Source organism: Haemorhous mexicanus, chromosome 1 (genome assembly GCF_027477595.1).
Source record: "Haemorhous mexicanus isolate bHaeMex1 chromosome 1, bHaeMex1.pri, whole genome shotgun sequence".
NCBI lineage: Eukaryota > Metazoa > Chordata > Aves > Passeriformes > Fringillidae > Haemorhous > Haemorhous mexicanus.
Genome location: NC_082341.1, coordinates 109,066,880 through 109,089,897, shown reverse-complemented (window position 1 = coordinate 109,089,897; position 23,018 = coordinate 109,066,880). Strand labels below are relative to the sequence as shown.

Genomic DNA, 23,018 nt, shown 5'->3' with positions numbered 1-23,018 from the left:
TTGTAAGGATATCTGAGGGCTAATTCACATACCTTGAAAAATGCTGACACATATTAAGGACAACCTATAGCTAAGCACAGGCTCTCCTGAAACAGACAGTTTTGACCTCCTCTGCGAAGGACTGCTGAGAGAATTGAGGTTGTTCAGCAGTACCAGTAGTGACAGGACAAAGGGCAACTCAAAGATGGTAGGTCTAAATTGGACATGAGGAAGACTTTTTATGATGAGGGCAGTGAGACTGTGGAACAGGTAGCACACAGAAGTTGTGGATGCCCCGTTGTAGACGTGTCATGATTTGCAATGTCCCATGATTTTGGAGCAGTATCTCTCATTGCATGTTTGCCACAGACCTATATTTTTGTCGTGGTAGTTGCTATTACTCATGACTGAAGAGAGGATGTGGCATAGGCAGCTAAATGGACTTTTAACCTGATAAGATGCCACTGTCATTATATTCTTAGCAATGTCAATCCCCATTTCTATCACACTGAACCATTCAGTGCCATTACACCCACTCTATTCCTCTCAGATTGCCACAGTAAAGTCAAGTTTCTGCTGCAATAAAACAACTTTATCTGCATGAAGTGGTCAGAAGTTCCTTTAACTTCTCTATTACAGAACACCTCATATCATGAAACCATACCTACAAAATTCACCAGCAACCCAAAGCCACAGATCAGGTCAGACAACAAGAAAACAGGGGAAAAGTGTGACTGTACAAGTGTCCTCATACAGATGCAAAAGAAATTAACCCATAGTACATAGGACAGGCTTAAAAGGCAGCAATGGCATTTCCAGCAAGGAAATTGTCTGCTCTTTGTTCTCCCTGCATTCATAAAAATATGCTTTCTGTATCCTCTTTGCTAATAAACACAAGATCATTAAAGTGATAGTTGATTCTAATAATCCATTTCACCTCCAAGCAGAAGAAGCTTGGCAAGGGTCCAAGTATTTCGCTGAGTAATTCTGTCATCAGGTAGCAGAAATTTCCAGAAAATGAAGTATGATTTGGACAAAGTGTTCTATTAGAAGGAAGGCATTAAAAAAGTAACTAATCACACAGCAAAGTAAATAATTTAAAACAAATAAAATAATCAGCATATTTTTAATTTTCTGGTTTTCCTTCTCATTTCAGACTCATGGTTTCCAGTGATTCTCCATGCTTCAAGTCTTTATCAGGAGAGCACAGTCCTCCCTATAGTAAATAGCCTCCTGACAAGAAGTTGTTTTTAAATTAGTTTTATTTCCTAAACTTCTTTGGACTTGTCTATGGAGTGAGCATCCAAGGATCTTATGTTTAAAAAGCTTTGGAAAACAGAAAACTGGTTGATTGACTTCCATCAGGCAGCAAATTATCAGGGACTGAAAACCAACTAACACTACACAATTTGTCTCAATTTATTTTTCTAAGATTTAATTCTGTCTCTTCTCAGATTTGTTGTTCAAGTGCTGATAGAACAGCCCACAGGCAAAGCAGAACACACAATTCTGTCAGTTTTGTTCCATCACAATTATCTAATCAAATCTTTGTTCACTCATTCATCAATATTTTTCATCTTATAATGAAGACACTGCTAAAATAGCACACCCAGAAGTTTCCTCATACTATTTTCTATTAAAAACCCCAACAACCCATCAGGATTATTGGTTGAAATCTGGGTGTGTATAAGGAAAACTGCAGAACAGTGAAGACAAGATCAATTTGCTTATTCTTTACAAAAGATTGATTAAGTAGTCTATAAAATGCTTATTTTTAAAAAAGAATTCCTAGCAAAGATTTCAAACATCAAAATATGGATTTTTTTGTCTGATATGCAAAACATATCCTGCATATAAATACAACTTGGGCACATTAGAATACCCTTAGAAACAATAAACTCATGCACTACCATCCATAACAGATGTATACAGCACTCATGAGAATATATATTGTTACAGGCTTTCTGGAAAGGACTTGCACATTCAGAACTGTTACACAGGTGAAAAATTATGAATGTTTCTCACCTCCAAGCACCTGACCCTAACTGGGATAAACTAAACTCTGGATGTCAAAATGATAAAAAACCCTGTGGGAGGATTTTGATGCTTGAGGAGAATAAAAGCTGTATCAGCTACTGCAGAAAAAAAAGAAGAATAATGCAAGAAAGTGATTTGCCCTTGACAAACTTTGCAGTATGTTCTGTAGCACATTCTCTGTAGTACATTTCTGTAGAAAGCTGTGAGCTTTCTACAAATGCATATCTGCAGAGATACATTGCTTCAGTATGGAAATGACAATAACATAGGTAATACAAAATTTGCTCCCATTCACATCAACAGCCACTTGGGGAATAAGGTGCAGTTCACCAGAACTTAAGGACCCGTCTGAATCTCTAAAAAACCTATTTTGTCTGTAAGAACAAAAACATTTTACTGCAATGTTCCCTTGGGACAGAATATGTAGCACAGATATTAATCTGTGCATTGTTACAGCTCTCAATACAGAACACTCTCTTAAAGATCCTTAAACACATCAACATTAGGCTGATAAAACATTTATTTCTTAGATGTGGTAACATACAGAGATAAAAAGGGAAAATAACAGTCCTGACATCGAAAGTAAAGAAGTAAAAAATATGTATTCAAGTGGTGATAAGGGGCACATGTTCAAGAAACAGTGACTACTGAAAATACTAGGCTGATCTGTCCAAAACTGATAGCTTAAATATCATAACAGAGGACAAGAAGATTTGGAAGAATTTAGTAATAAGGGAGGGATGAAATTCAGGATGTCGTCAGACCATGTTCTTGTGCTACGTATTTTTCTAAACTAAATGAAACTCGTCTACAGTTTCATGTTTATAGGACTTGATGGAAAGAACCTAGTTCATTTTCGTAATGAGAACCAGAGGAAATAAAGAGATGAGTTCTTTATTAAAATTTAGAGCTACAGACAGGACCTCTGTCACACCACCTGCACTGCTGATTAGTAGGAATGTGCCCTGGCCCAAAGGAAAAAAAATGCCTCAAGAAATGATTACACTACATGTGTGACAGAACAATCTTGCAAAGATCCTTCAGAGAAAAAATGCTGCCCCTAATTCGGCAGCAGGTTTGCACAGCCTGGTCCAGTGGAAGATTTCTCTGCCCATGGCAGGTGGGGTGGAACTAGATGATCTTCAAGATCCCTTCCAATCCAAAACATTCTATGATTCTATGATTAAAATTTAAGAGCAGTCTACTTTTATACACTTCAAGGACAAGTAACAGTGCTGTGTCATAGACACAATCAGGGACTTTTAATGCCAGGGGAGCATACATCATACATGCCTTGCAGAAATCTTTGGGCCTGAGCACACTTTGGGCCTGAGGAAGCTTTCCCTTTGCCTTGTGCATTCCTTGGTGCGGGTGGGGGAGCAAAATACTCATTTTCATCAGGACACAACATCAGTGCTCTATAAGAGCACTTACCAGGGCTCTTTTGGGGCATTTCCTTGAGTCACACTCCCAGTGTTTCACTTTGATGTCACTTGCTGAGCAAAGGCAAGCCGACTCTCCCAGAGCTCATTCAGACCAACAAGAGCAGGGCAGACAACAGGACACTCTTAAGTGCTCCTTCTCCAAAAGGCTGAGCTTCAGCCCCATGAAATACTGATTTTCATCTGGGCTGGACATAGCAGGACAAAGGAACTATAACATGTGTGGATGGAGGCAGGCAGAAGTCAGCCACCACAAACAAGGTCTGGGTAGATCTGCTCAAATAGCCCTGATTTTCAGACAGCAAGGGTAATGGGGAGGTGGGATACATCCCCTGAGCCCCAGCACGGCTTCTCATACTGTAGCTTATGAGTACCAGATGTGAGTCTCAATTTGCCTAATATTCAGTATTATTTCTTTTACTACACAGGAACTCTTTTATTACTATTTAGAAGTAGAAAAGAAATGCATATTTAAAGAGCAGAGGCAGTAACATTAAAAAATAAGACATCAGAGTATTTTTAAATTCTCACAGAATTTGTAATTTATATCAAATATTTTTGTCTTTAATTCCAAACTAAAAGAAAAATAAATTAAGAGTGGTTTTCAGTTCCATGTTTTGAAACCAGACTACTTAATTAATTTTGTTTTGCTTCCTTAGTTTTTCTTCTCTACCATTTCTGCCACCTGTACTGGTTAAGCACCTCAAAAGCAAGCACAAAATCACTCTTAATATTTTAAAGGTATTAATGAATATTTCTTAAAGTGTTTCTCATTGCAGTTTAAATTTATTTCATTAGTGCCAGGTGGTCAACAGTACAACTGCATGGACAAGGAGAGCAGTGGCTACTGTATTGTCTCATAGCCAGGCTTTTTCCATTCTACCATGAAAAATTTAAATCCTATTATATTGGAGAAAAGGCAGTGTGAAGGGAGACAGGATTGAACGTATAAAGACCAGATGGCCTTTTTCATAAATTATAAGATCACAAGGAACATCTAACTCAGGCTCTAGTGGATAGGTACTGAACAGCTTTCACTGCTCTTCCCTAAATCAGCCAGCCTCACAAAAAACAGGCTGTGGATGAGGGATTTGGGAAAGATGTTTCCTCAAAGGTTTGCAGATTTCAACCTTGATCTACAACAACTGAAAGTGTCTCAAAGAATCATTATATAAGGGAGAATGACAACTGAATTGGCTCAGTCTAGTGGTTTTCCAAAAGTCTGCATCCAAAGCCATGCACCAGAAGAGGGGAGTCAGAGACTGCTTGTATGAGGGAGTTATTGTCCCACATTTGGAGCAGCAGCTGCCTATAGAAGAGTCAAGGGGAACCAAACTGATCTTACTCCCTCCCTTTCCACATCTGCCCTGGACTGGCACTGCCTCAACTCCCTACTCAAAGCTCCACTCCTGAAACCTCAATGAGTAGTCAAGTGATTGCTGCTATTTGAACAAGAGTGAGAGTGCACCTGAAAATGGTGAATGCTTAAACTGGTGACAGTGAAATAGCACTAAAAGGCACGGAAAGTGAAGAAATTACTTTGTAGAGCTATTCAATATGAAGTACGTAGGATTCTTAAAGCACCACCCCAGGCCTTCCCCATACCATCAAAGCTCCTATTCTGCAGCAGCTGAATAAGATGCTCAGTGAAAGACAAAACACAACCTGGAAAAATATTGGCATTACTAACAAGTGAATTCAGTCAATTCTGGACTCAAGAATGGTAAGACACAGAAGAAAAAAGAGTCTATGAATTCCCTTAAAAACTACAGATTTAAGAGCAACCTAGCAACCCTCTAAGTTTGATGTGATAGAAATTATACATGTATTTCATGACAGAGGTAAATTTTGAAGAGGAATGCAAAGAAGAGTAAGATTCATGAATGAAATATAATGCTCCAAACATTTTACAGATACTTCACCTAGCAGCAGCTCCTCTTGTAAACTGCAGTAGAAAACCCACTGCAAGATAATACAAGAAAACACTTAAATCAGTAAAAATTAACCTTTACTGAAGCACGCATGAAAGACACAAAAAATGCTTGACTTCAGCTATGACAGCAGTGAATAAGATGACCAGCAAAACCTTAAAGAGTCAGAATGAGACTTTAATAGTTTAAAATTATTTGAAATATAGAACAGCTCTTTGCATTATATAGTTAAGGAATGTTTATGTTAATAAAGATAGAAGAAGGGTTCTGCCCTGAGACTTTCCTCTCCCCACACTGTTAATGTAGGCTCCCACTTTTATATAGGAGAAGTTACTTCTTGGAACAGTTTCCAAAATCATAGACTCTTAGAATCATTTAGGTTGGAAAAGACTATCAAGTCCAACTATTAACCACTTCCCCAAGTGCCATCTTTACATATCTTCTAAATACTGTGAGGGATGGAGACTCAACCATTCCCTGAGGACCCTGTTACAGTGCTTGACAACCCTTCTGGTGAAGAATTTTTTCCTAATATCTAACCTGAACTGGCCTTGGCACAACTTGAAGCAATTTCCTCTTGTCTGATCACTTGTTACCTTGGAGAAGAGGCTAACCTCCAGCTCAGCACAGTCCCCTTTCAGGTAGCTGTAGAGAGCAATAATGTCTCCCCTGACCCTTCCTTCCTCCAGGTTAAACAACCCCACTTCCCACAGTCACTCCTCATAAGACTTGTGCCCCAAACCCTTCACTGCTTCGCTATTCTTTGAAAACACTCCAGCACCTCAATGTTTTTTCTTATGCAGGATCTGTAAGAATCCCAGCAGCTGGGCAACCAGATGACAATTCCCAATGTTCAAATTTAAGGTCCTGACTACAAATACAATTATTTAACAAAAATAATCTATGGGTTCATAACACTGCCATTGTACCAGAGGTTTTTTTAGGTAGAAAATGCACCAGTATCCCATTGTGAGTTAGGCTTCACAATGGGGTACTGGCACATTTTCACAATGGAGAAGTCTGAGGACTCTTTACCTTATTCTTCACTGGCATCAGGCCTCCCACGTCTCTTAAGTCCCTGAACCTCTAGGTAGGGCTTGGAGGAGCAAGTCCTTCCCACTGGATCTGAAGAGAAGGTTGGGGAATACTTGATAAAACTGAATATCTGCAAGTCTAAGGGGCCTGATGAGGTGCATCCCAGGGTCATGCTGGCTGAAGTTTTTGTCAAGCCACTCTCATGTTTGAAATGTCATGGTGGTTAGGCAAAGTCCCCAATGAGTGGAAAAAGGGAAACATTACTCCTGTTTTCAAAAAGGAGAGAAAAGAAAACCTAGGGAAACACAGGCCTGGGAATCTTACTGCTGTGCATGGGAAGATCATGGAGCAGATCCTCAGTGAAGCAATGCTAAAGCATGTGCAAGACAAGGAGGTAACTGAAGTCAGCCAGCATGGCTTCACTAAAGGGCAGATTGTGCCTGTCCCACTCTATGATGGAGTGACTGCAATGGTTGACAAGGGAAGAGTGATTGATGCCATCTGTCTAGCCTTCTGTAAGGCCTTTGACATGGTGCCTTATTTCCAAATTGGAGAGACATGTATTTGAAGGGTGGACTATTCAGTGGATAGGGAACTGGCTGGAACCATCTCCCTGGTTGCAGCCAGGGAGATGTGGCCAATGGCTCTATGTCCAGATGGAGTCCGGTGACAAGTGGTGTCCCTCAGGGCTCTGTCCTGGGCCAGGTGCTCCTCAATACCTCCATGAGTGACACAGACAGTGAGAATAAGTGCACCCTCAGCAAGTTTGCAGCTGGCACCAAGCTGAGTGGTGTGGTTGGCACAATGGAGGGATGAGATGCCATCCAGGGGCACTTGGACAAGCATGAGAGAAGTGGGCTCACAAGAACCTCATGAAGTTCAAAAAGCCCAAGAGAACTGTCCTGCTTATGGGTCAGGGCAATCCTACACATGAGCACAGACAGGGAGAAAAGCTCATCAAGAGCAACCCTGCAAAAAAAGGGCTTGAGGGTTGTTCTTGTGGGTGAAAAGCTTGAGATGAGACAACAGTGCCCACTCACAGACCAGAAAAACAACTGCATCCTGGGCTGCTTCAAAAGCAGCATGGCCAGCAGTCGAGGGAGGTGATTCCACCCCTCCACTCCAATCTTGTGAGACTCCAAGAAGTACTGTGTCCAGCCCTGGAGTCTTAAGCACAACATGCATTTGTGCTTGCTGTAGAGGGTCTAGAGGCGGGTCACAAAGATAATCAGAGGGCTGCAGCACCTCTCCTATGAAGAGACGCTGAGAGACTTGTGGTTGTTCAGCCTGGAGAAGGCTTTGTGGATGGATTATTGTGACATTTCAGTACTTAAAAGAAGCATAAAAAAGGGGGAGATGGTGATAAAACAGGGTAAAAAAGGGTGATAAAAGGGTTATGGTTTTAAACTAAAAGAAAGGAGATTGATTTTAGATATTAGATATTAGGAAGAAAATCTTTATTGTGAGGGTAATGAGGCACTAGAAGAGGCTCCCCAAAGTTATGGACACCTCATCCAAGTGTTCAGGGTCAGAGTGGATGGAATCCTAGGCAACTTCATCTAGCAGGTGACATCCCTGACCACAACCAGGTGGGATTTGGAGCTAGATGATCTTTAGAGTTCCTTCCAACCCAAGTCCTTCTATGATTCTCTGATTCTACAATTCTAGTGAGAGGTGTCTCTGCCCATGGCAGGGGAGGGTTGGGACTTGATGATCTTTAAGGTCCCACCCAACCCCCAAACCCAACATTTTATTATTTTATCTTAGTATAATCCACCTATCAAACTTGACAAGCAATGCACTTCTCAGATGAACAAAAGTTGAGTGCCTACTGAGGACAAAAATTTATAAACCAACATGTTAATGAGGCAAGACATTTTCTTTTTTTTTATCTTTCCTACCTCTCCAAAGCTTTCCTAGCTCTCAATCTATGGCAGCATGGTATCACTCCCCCAGTTCTATTTTCACTGACAGTGTATTCCAGGTTATATTTTCCACTGCACAGTAATTTGAAGCTGCAGAACAACATTATTAATTAATAATTGCTCTTGTTAGAAATTTTTATCTAATACTTTCATAATTGACAAATCACAACATGGATTCTACTGTGAAGTGGAAACAAAGGAGCTGTATTTTGAAAAAGCTCTCTGCATCCATATAAAACAAGACTGTCTTTGCTTGTATAAACTTTCTTGCTTATTAACTTGCACAGCACATGCATAAACATTCTTGCTCTGCATGATTCAATGACTCTGAATTTTAATAGTCCCTTTAGGTAGAACCACTGTAGAGAAAATGATTTAAGAAGCAGAATAAAAGTCAGTGAACAGTGATAGAACTCGAGGAATTACAGCTGATATTTGGACTGAAGCATTTTTTCAGAAACATGCAATGTATCAAGACTGCATGCATTCAGTCAAGAATGGATTCTTGATACAAAGTCTACAAAACATCTACCCAAAGTTAAAGCAGTACCTTTAAGTATTTATGGCTTTCCAAAAGCACTGACAAAACAAAAAAACCAATTTACTTAGAATTTACATTTACAATTGCTAAAAGGCTTTACTCTACAAGCAAATATTATCAAACTGTCAAATTAATTCCTTGAAGACCATAAAAGACTACCATTAATCGCATGAAACAGATAAAAGCAGATTCCTATTTTCTGTGGGAATGGTACAGCCAAACAATAAAGGTCATACATTTAATCCCTAAAATGACAGAACATTGATATGAAAGGACTCTGTGACTTCTATTTCTCACTCAGTTTATTCCCTGTTGTTACCCACTAATTATTTTCACGTCTTTTTTTTTTTTTTAAACACATTCTCCAAGTACGTATTTAACTTGGGACTTGTGAAATGGCTAAATTTAGTTGCAGGCATGTTGCCTGGTTGCATGTTGCAGAAGTGTGACATTTGGTATCCAAACTGTGATAATATGGAAAATAGAGAGAAGAGACTGATTAGAAAAGATAAGGCGCTGCAACCTAAATAGGACACTACACATAACACACCTGTATACATTACAGGTAAACATTAGATAGTGCCTTTCTGCCACTTAGGAGGTCACAAAATAATCTGTGCTTGAGTTGTTCCAAAACACGTACCAACAAAACAAATTAGTTAAAAATGAAAAGCTAGGATGCCTTTACTTATGCACAAATGGGTCTTTCTGGATTGTTGGTCAAAAATTATAATAGCTATTAATTGTGCACAGATTGAAGAGGTGTCCTAGTTTTTCGCCCCAAATTATAAGTTGTTCTATATTGAATAATAATACTCAATGTTAACGTAGGTTCTACTCTATAATGGAAAGAGAAAAAAGAACCAAATAGAAAAATCCCAGTATAATATATTAATAATGAAGTTTCAGTTCTACAGATTATATTTTTCAAGACAAAGGTATGACATGTTCACATACTTTAGTTTTTCTAGTATGAAAGTCCAGAAAATAATGGAATTTGCTAAATGCAAGCAGAGTGAACATCATGCCTCGGCACAGCCTCCTGCCCAGCACCTTCCAGATCCATTCCAAGGCCTATGGAGCATTTCAATCCCACTTCAGCAGTAGTTTGAATAACATATTCTGTCATGTTATGCAATTTTCAGAGCAACTAATACATCACATATTTGTTAGCAATATTTCCTCCTGTAAGTTAAAGTGGTCTGCAAACACAAATATTATGAAAAAAGCATATAACAGTTTTTCAGTCTGAGGTTACACAGCAGTAATATGAAAGGTGATATTGTGAATAATTTTATCTTGATAATAAAAAGAGGGATGATTACAGACCACTGGAAGGGTGTACTCTGCATTGCAGGTTCTTAGGACTATTAATATCGTGTGTTAAGAAATAGTTCATTGCACTTCAGAAAACTGCCACACTTGCACTTCTGTAGAGTAAATTGCCTTTTATGGAGAAGGATTTTAAAGGAAAGATCTGGTAGTCTTTTTACCCCGCTGAAGTCCAGCTAGTTCTGTATTATAACTAAATTTTCTCTTGCTAAACAGGAAATGTGGATTTCCCCTTAAAATCTGTTTTCTGCCTTAAAAAGGCAACCCTGAATTCTGTTATGTAACAGGCTAAAGCAATGGCAAAAACTCTAGTCTTCTGCAAAATACATTTCTCCTGTCCTTATAATCCAGGACAGGTGATTCTCTTGCTCTTAGGTATGGCTACAGGATAAATTTCATAAGCTAGATAATCCTTTTCTAGGGTAAGAATCATCCCTACTGGGATGAAGTGAAATGAGAATAGAAAAAATTATTTGCTGCCCGACACAAGCAGTTCAAGGAGGCTCTCCTGGGAGTGGTAGCACTTAGTCCACACTCCTTAGTTCCTGAAAACAAAGGAGAATGGAAAGCAGAAGCATAATAGGTAAAAATTATCTGAATCTGACTTTTTATTGTGTTACAGCTGAATTTTTATAATTAACCAATTAAACAGATTCTGCACCAAAATAATTCCTTGTTTTCCTAGCTATAATAAGATTTCTCTTATGATTAAAAAAGAAATATATCTCAATATAGTTACAGAGATTTAGGGATCTAAATAATGTTTATTCAGTCCTGTATATGGAAGTCCCATCTTTACTGAAGGGCAAACAGTTGAAGAGATTAAGAGAATTCATCTAAGTTTAATCAGGATTTGCCAGAATAATATTTGATATATAAATAATTCAAGTTTGAAAAATAGGCCAAAAATTTGCATTCTGTTTCCCTGTAAGAAGATAACACATCATTCATGCCTCATATATCTTCCCTTGTTTCAGTACTGCTACAGCTATGAGTAAGACCATAAGATAATCTTATACATATAGATGGGTAATCAACACTAGTAATATTTCAAAGTCAGAAATTTTTCCTCCTTCTGCACAGAAGTCTAGATGTTCAGCAGAAGGCATTTTGCAAGGATAAAAAAGCATACCATATCATATCTTGGTAAAAAGCAAAGCTTTAAATTTTTTCCAGATTTCCTCACAGAAAATAAATAGGCTTTTATTTCTCAAACATATATGAAATGAACAGTCTGATAGACTGTGTAGCAATACAAATTATCAGTAACTGTAATGATATAATCCATTTCAGTCATTCTAACCGAGAAGGATCTCTGCTGAAATACCAAAACTGTCATGAAGAACCACAGCATAATGACAGTTTGCATATAATTAGTAAATCAAGCGGGAACTGCATTGGAGACAGAACAGGAAAGCAGTTGATTCAATAAACTGCATTTGTCATTTCAATTTCTTTTACCATTTGGATTTTAATTACAAATCAAGTACTTAATCTAAGATGAAACCAGATAATTCAATTTATACCAGGTATGTGTTTCCAGAAAGTAATCAGTCTGGAAGGGCACACAGGAAGGGCTAGTGCAGCTGCCCAGATGGAGCTCTGGTGAGACCAGGCTGCCATCCCGGTGGCCTGCTCCCAGCACCCCTGTGGGAGGTGCACCCAAGTGGAGGAACTCCTGCCCTAAGTGACAGAGCTTTGGGAGGAAGAGAATAGGTTGTTCTCCAGGGCTCTGTGTTGGGGCCAGTCCTGTTTTGTATCTTCATCAATGATCTGAACAAGGTGACTGAGTGCACCCTCAGTTAGTTTGGAGATGACAATAAGTTAGGTGAGAGTGTTGATCTGCTGGAGGAGAGGAGGGCTCTGCAGAGGGATCTGGACTGGCTGGATCAGTGGGCTGAGGCCAATTGGATGAGGTTCAACAAAGCCAAGAGCTGCATCCAGCACTTGAGTCACAACCATCCCATGCAATGCTACAGGCTTGGGGCAGGACAGCTGGAAAAGGACCTGGGGATGCTGGTCAACAACAGCTGAACATGAGTCAGTGTGTCTCCAGGTGGCCAAGAATCCTGGATTGTATCAGAAATGGTGTGGCCAGCAGAGCTAGGGAGGGGATCATACTCCTGTACTCAGCACTTGTGGTCCTCTCACTACAAGAAGGACATTGAGGTGCTGGAGCATGTCCAGAGAAGAGCAACGGAGCTGGTGAAGGGTCTGGAACACAAGTCCCGTGAGGAGCAGCTGAGGGAGCTGGAGGAATTTAGCCTGGAGAAAAGGAGGTTGAGGGCAGACCTCCTTGCTCTTTCTAAGCACCTGAAAGGAGGTTGTAATGAGGTAAGAGTCAGTCTCTTCTCCTATGCGACATGACCAGAGAAAGTTGCCTCAAGTGCCCGGGGAAGTTTAGACTGGATAATAGGAAAAATTTCTTCACAGAAAGGATTGTCAAGCATTAGTACAGGCTCCCGGAGAAGTGGTTGAGTCCCCAGTCCTGGAGGTTTTTAAAAGATGCGCACATGCAGCACTCAGGGACATGGTTTAGGAGTGGACTTGGTAGTACTGGGTTAATAGTTGGACTCAATGATTTTTGAACTCTAAATAATGCTATGGTCCTATGATCAATTTCTTTAAATATATGGAAACCACTGAGAAAGTAAATGCAATCAATATGAAATACCCATACAGAGCTGTATATATAATGACACATACTTAACATAAGAAACATTTAGTTCAGGATTTAAGAGCTTTAAATTATTGGTATTATTGATTTTTTTTCTTGCTCCCTGACAGCTAACCTAACGGTTACTCAGAAAGGACACACTACATGCACACAATCTTACAAAGTATCCTGTGAAGTAAAGAACAGTAATTGAAAATAAAAAACTCACCATGTTGTTGAACGCTACAGTGGTCAGGTAGTTCAGGATGAATAAATTCTTGTAATAGAAGATTATTGGGATGCAGCAATTATTTTCTGTTTTCTCAGATACTCAGGCTATTGACATCTTGACAAGAGGTCAATTTTCTATCGAAACAGTCTCAAGGTATTAATTTATCTAAACCTAAACCAGATGCTCTCTCAAATAAGGTTATTCCTGAAACCATGCATGCCCTGTTACATTTGGTGCATCATGCTTTCCCCACAGCACAGGCTTCTTTGCTTACTGTTGCTCTAAGACACTAACTCTTGTCATGACACTGAAAGAAATCTGACTGGTGTCAGCAAATATCAAAGAGTCAAAGCCAGATCAGAAATCTTGCTGCAGGACAAAGTTCATGCTTGTTACAAATTTCCACTAATAATGATCCTACATTGGTCCGATGGCATCTGCATGGAAGTGCTGGGTTTAATATCACATCCTGTTTATTTTCTGTGAATTAAAATACCTGCATCCCCTATGAAGTTGCTTAGATATCCTTCTTATATGGGATTGCTTCTGATCTTATATCTAAGAAGATCTGTAATTCAAGTCTCATTTCAAGCCAGCAGTGATACATCTTTCTTGATGTCCTACTGAATGCCTTCAGTCCTGCCTTTTGGGCAGATTCCACATTGTATATGAAAGAAAATATGTTTTGACCTAATCAGTCCACTTTGTACCTCCTAGAGCAGCTATGTTGAACAGCTCATCCACAGCTATGCTCACCTTGAACATGCTTTCTGAGTTACACTTCCAAATTAAACAGAGAGAAAAATTACATTTATTTGTTGTTTTTAAAAAAACCTTTGGAGAAACTAGCTATACATATATGCATAAACCTGCATATATCATGGAATGTAAAGAAATGGGATATAACAATTACATTCTATGCAAGCATTTCTCAAACTCATTTGGCCAAATCAATAAGTGAACTTAGTTTATCTGAAAGCAATGTAACTCAATTTTTATGGTGGTAAAAACCTAACTTTAGCTAGGTCTACCCATCAGAAAGCAGTGCACCCTCCAGACTAGAGGGCATTTTTGTGCAGTGCTCGGAAGCTGAAATCATAACAGCCTTATAGGAAAGCATGACACTTCTCTGAGGCAGAGGAGCAAATTAAAATATATCATTTGAATAGCTGCATTATGAAGCTATTGATGTTAACAAGGACATATATTACTTTTTGGATCACTCACACTACATTAATACTTGTTCACTTACAGAAGCCAAAAGTCACCATCTTCTAACACTGCATTTTCATTTTCACACTCATTAACAAAAAAGAATCCAATTCTTGGACACCAGGCACCTTCACCTCAAGTACCTGCCTAGAATCTTGATCTTCAAAATGTAATGTATTTAAAAATTGGCTTAATTATAATTATTCTTCCCTTATTGGAAATCACAATAAATGCTTTTTATTTTGAACTTCGATAAGCTGTGCAATGAAGAAACACAGCAGTTGCCATCAGTACTTTGTCTAAAGTACACACTGCTTTATCCCCATGTTGGACTTGATAGGTCACATGGAAGATCTATATGATAAGGATGAGAAATGCAGCAATCTCATTTGTATAATTTGTATTCTGGTAATGATATGTATTTTGTAAAGATGACAAATAGGTTTTATATACCACTACAGCCTGAACAGTATTATAACCCTGTTGTCTTACTGGTGTCTCGGATAAAGAGATTACCAAAATATCTATGAAATATCAATCACTATGTAAACATTTATCTTTGTATTTTATATTCAACTCAATCCACTGTTATACAAATTGTATCCATTTATATTCTGAGTTTGTAACACTGGGCTGACATAGGCCTGTTTTCTTATACAACAAAATGTAAGTTTAAAAGAAGCATTAAGAAGGACACACAAGTTTTAATTTCATTAAGTGTTAATAAGCATAACCAGACTACTTATTTTTCTACATTATTGTTTCCATGTTGGTAAACAAAAAAAAGAATAAAGAAAAAGCCGCAAATCCTCAATATTCTAGGTTACTACTCTGTATTTAGATAGCATTTATCAGATGGAATTTGGATTTCTGGAGTTTCATAAAGCTCAGATTTGTGAGTAAACAAAACTCAGAACAGAATTTGGCTCTGACTCAAGGAATACAGTAATCTTCACTCATGGGTGAGCTTTACTTTGCTCTCTGTGACCATCCCATTTCAGATAATACATCTTAAAAGTAATTCTAGAAAATTGGCTTGCAAGTAATACTTGTACTGATAACAGATCCAGTTTAGAGGACAGATGTATTCCAGCCATGCAGATCCTGGGAAGTGAAGCATTATAAAGAAAGAAAACAGATAATTTCAACAGTCAGGACTGCAGTGTCCAGTGACAGCAAAATTACTGCTTGCACTGGTGCATGACTGGGTGCTCAACATGTTGATACAGCCTCTAATTCAATGTAACTCTCAAAAAGGTCAAATTGAGCAGCCAGGCACACTCATCTAAGATCCAAGTTTTCCTGGTGAGAGACAAAGGTCTGAAGTGAATTCTTTATATAGACCATACTATAGAAAATCAAGAAATGCTCAGCTAATATGTCTACATAGTCACATTTCAGGACCTCCTCTGTTCAACACACTCAGATCATGGAGCAGGTCCTGAAACACGACTGACCATTTCTGCTTTGGCAATGAATCATTTGCTGAAAGCCCCACAGACACAGAGCAGCTCCTCAGGTGCCATGTCCCTGCCATCTCTGCACACAGGTCTGGTCTTTCAATCTTTCCCCTACAAGCAGCAGAATGGAGGTGAAATAACATTCTACTGCAACACTAGTGAATCACAGTCATCTTATTAAACAGATAGGGTGCAAGCACTTCAACAGCAATCTCAAGTAGCTCCTATTAGATCAGAACACTTCTTTTGCTGCTCTTACATACAAATAAACAAACACACTGACTGCAAATAAAAGAGGCCACTGGGACAGTGCAGTCTAACCTGCTGTGTAACATTACAGAAACTGTCTGATACTACTTCACAGTGCCTTCCATCAAGTCCTACTTCTGAATCAGATGCTTTTAGCTCTACTGCATTTCTAGAGGAACCCAAGAGATCTTGGAGAATTTAATGAGTACATTTCAAGGATGTTTGAGCATCTAATTCCCTGACTTGCTTCAGCAATCCTAGACTTAATTCCAAATGAAATCTTTTAAGTTACAAGAATCCACAACTGTGCTTAGTAAATTGTTCCAATGTGTATTTACTTCTGTTTAAAAATATGCACTTTGCTTCCATTTTGAGGTTTAATTTCCATGTACTGGATCTTTTTTGTCATACTTGTGAGTCTCAGAAGGTCAAAATTTTGTTGCCTTCCACAGAGAGGAAAGTTTCTGACTCCATCCCCTCCCCCAATACTAAATCAAATCAGCCATTATTCTTCATCTCATTTGAACCAATCTTGTGCTTTCTCCTAAAGCATCTCCAATTTTCAACAACTTCTTCAAGCATGAACACATTAACCAAGTATGTTCTGGAGTGGCTATGTTTGTAACAGAAAGGTCGCCTTCATGTATTAGCAAATACATTAAATACATAAATAAGACCTGAGTAGTGCCTTAACCTGCCACCTGCAGAATCCTGTTACAGCTGGTAACGTACCATGCCCTCAAGCACCTTTTCACAGTTTTGATTTATGGGATCACATCCCTGTTTTATGCTCCTTTATTCTTGTACTGCCTAATTTGTAAGCAAAACATTTGTTTATATAGATACAGGACATACATACAGAATGATACTTTATGTACAAATTCACACAAAATTTTTAAGCAACTTACCCTCCTCAGTATTTATCTCTTCACCAATTTCTGAGCTATTTCCATACTTTACTTCTGATGATTTTTTATTTTCTTTCACTCCTTGAAATTTTCCTGATTTCCAGGATTTGCAAGATTGGAATTTTAGTTGTTCAAATAACTTCTTGGGCAGCTTATAAAAATGAGGTGCAAAGTATTTCATTGTGCTGATTTTGCAACACTGAAATATTTCTCCTAATTTCTAAAACAGTACGATGAAATTTCTAGCCTACTTAAACTTCATCAATGCGCTCAGATGAATTCACGCTTTAAGGGCAAAGACAATTCAGAAAGCTTTAATAACATGCCTGTTTATATGTTTCATTTTTGATGAATGATGGTTCGCTAAAATATTGGTTTCTTTTCCTTTGGACTTGAGAACACAGTCCCTGCATCCAAACATGACTGGAGTCTCTCTCAAGCATAGAAGACCTGATTACTAGAATTTTTTGCCATGGCCCAACTGTGACCCACCACTATATGGTCCCTTCCCCAAATCATTAGACAGCTTTTTTAAAGTGTGTCCACAGCACGCAGGCTGTAGTTAAAAGGGCTGGCAGGGAAAGGCAGGGAAACAAAAGGTAAGTAGAAACTATACAATAGAAATAAAACAGATTGCAGCAAAGTTTAAAATAATACCCATATGGCAGAGTTTCATATAAAATAAAGCTTTCAGGAGACAATAGCTTTGTATTAACCAATGAGCCAGAAGAGGCTACTAACGTACCTTGGCCACTCTTCCTCTACCCAGTAAGAACAAATATATCTTTTTATTTTGCACAGTGCCAGTTCCATCCCTCCAACCCTGAACTAAGAGGATTATCTGAATCATATTTTTTTATTATGTTTTTGATGTAGTTGTTCTAATCATATAAAAATACAAAGGAAGACCATATTAGGACAGATGTGCTTCCTATAACCTTTTCAGTGTGAGCATAAAAGTGCAGTCCCTGATTCCATGAAACCATCAGGAGATGGTGAGATATTTATCATTGTGCCTGTGTCTGCTTATGAGGTGCAATGCAGGCCAAAGAAAAGCATCTCTCCCTGCATCAGACTAAAAACCAGTGCCAGTTCCACACACTGGTTTGTTTCTAAAAATGGTGAATTATTTCAGGAATATGATTTTATACCATGGAAGTAAATTGGATTTCCCACTGTGCTCAACTTGAAATTTTTTACTGGAAGAGAATGACAGCAATACAAGAAGTATTCCATTTCTCAGAGTTAATGGTGTCATTACTTTTTGTCCAACCATAAAGGCTTACAGGCATCCACTTCCAGTAGTGTGCACATCCAAAAATAGCCATTCTGAGTGAATTCAAAGGCTCTTTGAGCCACTGGCATAAACCAAATTGGCAGTAGATGGCTAAAGATAAGTATAGAAATGCATAAAAAGGTTGAATAGTTCTGGTATTTCCTGAGATAGGGACGAACTCATCTGAGAGACCTTGCAAGAACAGTACCTGTCTCTAGCACTGTCCTTGCCTCAGGGATGTCACTCAGCAGTCGTGCTCTCACATGCATCTCTATTTTGGCTGGGACTTTCACTCAAGGAAAAGAAAGTCACAAGGACAGGTGTTTCAAAATTAAAGCATCACTTAGCATTTCATTGGATTAGTAGGAAGAGGTAGAATAAATAAAAAGAACTGAGATGCTTAAGAATTTGGCCTCACTTCTTCACCTGTCTTCCAAAATGTCATATTTATGGAGGCAATGGGAGGTGGGCTGGGAATCAGGCAATGATGTTTTGCAGCTGCTTCATCTCTCTTTTCCAGAGGCTGTTCAGCTGAGTTTATCGACCTGTTTACTTTTTTATTTAAGTACTATGGAACAGATAAATGAATATTTTAAATAAAAAATAATTATTTAAAAATAGAGAAAAATATTTTGTTTAGTACCTTGACATTTTTTGTATTAAAGCATAAATAAGGACAATTTTTTATTATTCTGTTTCAATCCTGCAGGTGTAATGTAGTAATGCTTTAAAGACTGTTAAAAAAAAAACTGATCTGAATGTTACAAAATTTCTCTATTTTACAGAAGTTAAGGCCAACTGTAGGAAATAGAGTCTTCTGGAAAGTTGGGTCAATTTCCTGCACCAATAGCCTATCTTCCACCAAAAAGAAAGGTTAGTCTAGATTTCAAAGGAAGAAGTACCACACCTTTGTCTATAATTCAGTCAATAAGCATATAGATTATACCAACTTCAAAAAGCAGGAGACAAAAGATCCATGTCTGAAATAAATTTTGATACAAAATTGATTACAGATGTGGGGAATTATCTTCTGTTTCTACTAGCTGTGATGAACGGATATTTTTTTCAGACTGATACAGAAAAAAGTCTGTGTTCTTAGCTACATCAAACATTGACCTTTTTCTTTATTTTTTTTTCTTTTTTTCCTCTAACTTACATATTTTACTTATATAAGCAAATTTATGACAATTTTTTAAAACTCAAAGATAAGCCTCTGTAGTTTTTAGTTGTTAATGACTGTTTCCTTACTTATAACAGTAATGAAGCTTTTGATTCAATATTTTGCTCTGCATCCCAGCACCTCTCTATCTGCAGTTTTTGATTTTTATTTCACATTTATATTAGGTGCTAGAACTTAAGGATCTCTAAGGTCCTGTTCAGCCAAAGCCATTTTGTGATTCTATGGTTTTTCCATTATGCCTACACAGATGGTTTATCAGATTTATGAAATTATTGCTGTCACTAAGATACTCAAAGCTAATAATTGTCCAGGATACTTCAGTATCCAGCTCATCCTGAAACATTATGGATATTCCCTGGACTTCCAACTCATTCTGGATGCAAAAATGCTTAGAAGAGTTGTGCCTATCTTTAATTTTGATGCCTGGTTTTCCCATAAGTAGAGAAAGAAGTAGTAATATAGAAAATTTGAATTTTGTTTTGAAATGTCTTTCTATTTATCTAATAGACAGACAAATCACTTGTCTATCTCACAGTCAGTTTAGCTTCTTTTCTCTGATTCATACTTTCCTATAACTACTCAGGGAATTGCTATTAAGCTGTAATAAGAAGTCCTGCCTAAATTTTGCTTCAAAATACCTCAAGCAAGTCATAATCAATTTTTTTTTCAATTTTCACTAGAAACCTGGTTTTCTCTTTATATTTGATTGCAGTACCTTTGCCTCATCCAAGCTTTTCTGCCTTCTCAGTGTGTTTTACTTGAGGCAATTTTCTAATTTTTCTCATTACAGCTGTTACTTTCACACCAGGAATATTAGTAAAATACCGTATGCTTCCCCTTGTACTGCATCAAAGATCATCATATCTTTCAACTGGTAATTTGTTCTCTTTGTCTTGTGTCCTTTCCCCCCGAAGGAACAATATTTTGCAGAGCCCGAGACTTTGGCATAATTAGATCATACAAAACATCCACTACCCTGTCTCCCACTAAGACAAGAGGACCTTAAGGTTTAAATTACTTCAATACATTCTCACTGTAGAAGATCAATTATATTCCTTTTGTTTGGTCTCATTAAAGTTCAATTTCATCCACATCCCTAACACATTTCATATAGATTCTCTTTATCTGACTTTTTCAAAGCCTAGTCATCTTCTCCCTGATGATAAACATATTTTGATTTAATGGCATCTTTAAATTCTGTCTGCATTTCCTTTGAACAAAATTCGCAACAAAAGAATAACATTATTTTCACAGAACCACAGAACAGTCTGAGCTGGAACGGACCCACAAGGGCCATTGAGTCACTCTTAAATGATATTGTCAATATATTCCTGAGGAAAATAAGTGGACCACACTCTATTCTTCTAATACATAAATCACTAATCAAAGTACCTTCTTCAATGACATAATGTTTTCTTTTACCCAAGATAGCGGAAGCTGAGGGGATAGGGTGGGGTTTTTTTGTGTGTATGAAAATACATATAAATATATGTAAATGTTAAATGCATATAAATATATGTAAATGTATCACTGTGAAAAACTAATTCCTAAGCTAAAAATCCAACTTTTGCTTGGGAAAAATCAGACCACTGCAAACCTTATGTCACCACTTCAATAAAGTTTCAGAGTTCTACAGAAGGCCAAGCTGAGGCAAAGTTAGCTGAACTGATCTATTTCACATTGTCAGAAGATACACACTGGTTCCACATCCTACTTTCTGTAGTTTGTATGTACCTTAAAAATATGTACTTGCAATGTATAAATACATATGTATACTACATATATAACATGCAGAGTCATGTCTATATCTCTATCTATCTATATCCATATATATCCCACATATAATAAATCATCATGGATACATTTTTTGGCAATGGAAATGTTTCAACACTTTGCTTCTTTCTGCTCTTAAAATACATTTACTAAAATACAAAGCTGCTGGATGATTTGATAGCATTCTATTTGTAAGAAATTACATTTTTTAAGTGAGGAATCCATTGAATTTTTTTGCACCAATGGAAAGCAATGAAAAAAGATCACTCTGGAGTGACACAAAGAATATTCCTATGATGCAAAATGTTTCATGCAAGATGTAAAATGTTTCTTAAACTCATGCCCCACTCAGGGACATTTACGAATTGAAGTACAGCATCATACCTAACTAAACTAAAATACCTACAAGCAATTATATGATTAACATATTAATTTAACATTACAATTAAATTGCATGTAACTGAACTGTAGTGAGTTGAATATAGTTCTAAGAGTTACATTTAAAAAAATGCCAAATCATAGGCAAAATGACCACCATTTAAAAAAGACATAAAAACTCTCCCTGTTTCTAGTGCATGGATGTTTAAGTCTACCATGTGGTCATAAAGAAACAGGATATGGAACTGATTTCAATTTTTCTCAGTATGATTAACATTGGGAAATACCAATAATTCACTATATGTAGACATTTCTCTGCTATTCCATTTCTGTTCCAGAGGCTAGAGGTCATCTTATCTTCAGTATTTCCTATCAAGTCTCTCTTAGTGTAAAAAAAAAAAACCAAACCAAAACAAACAGAAAATAAACCCAAGTAAAAATATCTCTGGAAACTGTGGAAAAGGAAGTTCTATCCCTATCAGAACTTTTCTGGGCCATTTCAATGTTTCTTCCAAGATGCTGCAACCCCTTGCCATGCTTGTCTTCTGTACTTTATTTTTCTCTCTGACCTCTCCCCTTTGTTACATTCCTCTAGGCCAAATCAATCCTTCCTCTGACATTCCCTACGCTCTCTCCACAGCTCTGGTGTATCAGCTCTATGGAGATCTACTCATCTTTTAAGTTTATATTAAGTTCATATTATATATATATACATTTCTACACTAATATCAGATTTGTGAAAATCATTCACCACAATATTCAAAGACACCCAATATGAACAGAGCCATCAGCCAGCCTAACTAGTTAAATACAAAGATGGGCTATCATATGTATAATTTTCTAGCTATCTTCACTTCCATTAAAGCAGTTGAGAGTTCACAATCATTTGGCTCACTGCCTTTTCAGGAGGCAGATCTGGAGAAAATGAATAAAAGCAACGCAGAGAGAGATCAAGGAGAATGATCAGAGGAAAGGACTCACCTCTTTTAGTCAGTTTTCCATTTTAGTTGTTTCAATAGTTAAAGAGGGAAGAGATTTTTTTGCACACTCTTTAATTCAGATGTCAGTTCCAATACTTGATGCTTGACTGTTCTGAAATACAATCAAAGTGTAGGAGTTAAAACTACTAGCCCAAAACAAGATAAAATTATTAACATGGCAAGGATCTATGCATTCATTAAAAATCACAGCAATGCTGAGATGTTTTATAACAATGCTCCATGGCAAGGTTTTCACATGGTTCCAAACTCTTCTTCTTGCAACAAATAAAGAATATTTTGGTTGCATAATGCTGCATTTGTGGTGCCATCTCAACCTTCCTACTCTTCCAGCACAATGCATGAAGAGTTTGTTGGTTCTTTGACCAAAAGATACCAAAACTAGCTACATGTCAGTAAATCTCTGCAAGCTCACCTCTCCCCCACTCACTGCCTTCCACAACCTTTTCCTTTTCTCACTCTACATAAAAACAC

At 37.7% G+C, this 23,018-nt stretch overlaps 1 protein-coding gene across 1 annotated transcript in view; it reads right to left on the bottom strand.

Moving 5' to 3' along the window:
• The window catches only part of LOC132326056 (disks large-associated protein 1-like), a 156,414-nt gene extending 133,773 nt beyond the window's left edge, over positions 1-22,641 (bottom strand). The window contains exon 1 of the mRNA XM_059843791.1: positions 22,528-22,641. The gene's annotated coding sequence lies outside the window, so the exon portion shown is untranslated. The remainder of the gene's footprint in view (positions 1-22,527) is intronic.
• Positions 22,642-23,018: the final 377 nt, after the last annotated feature.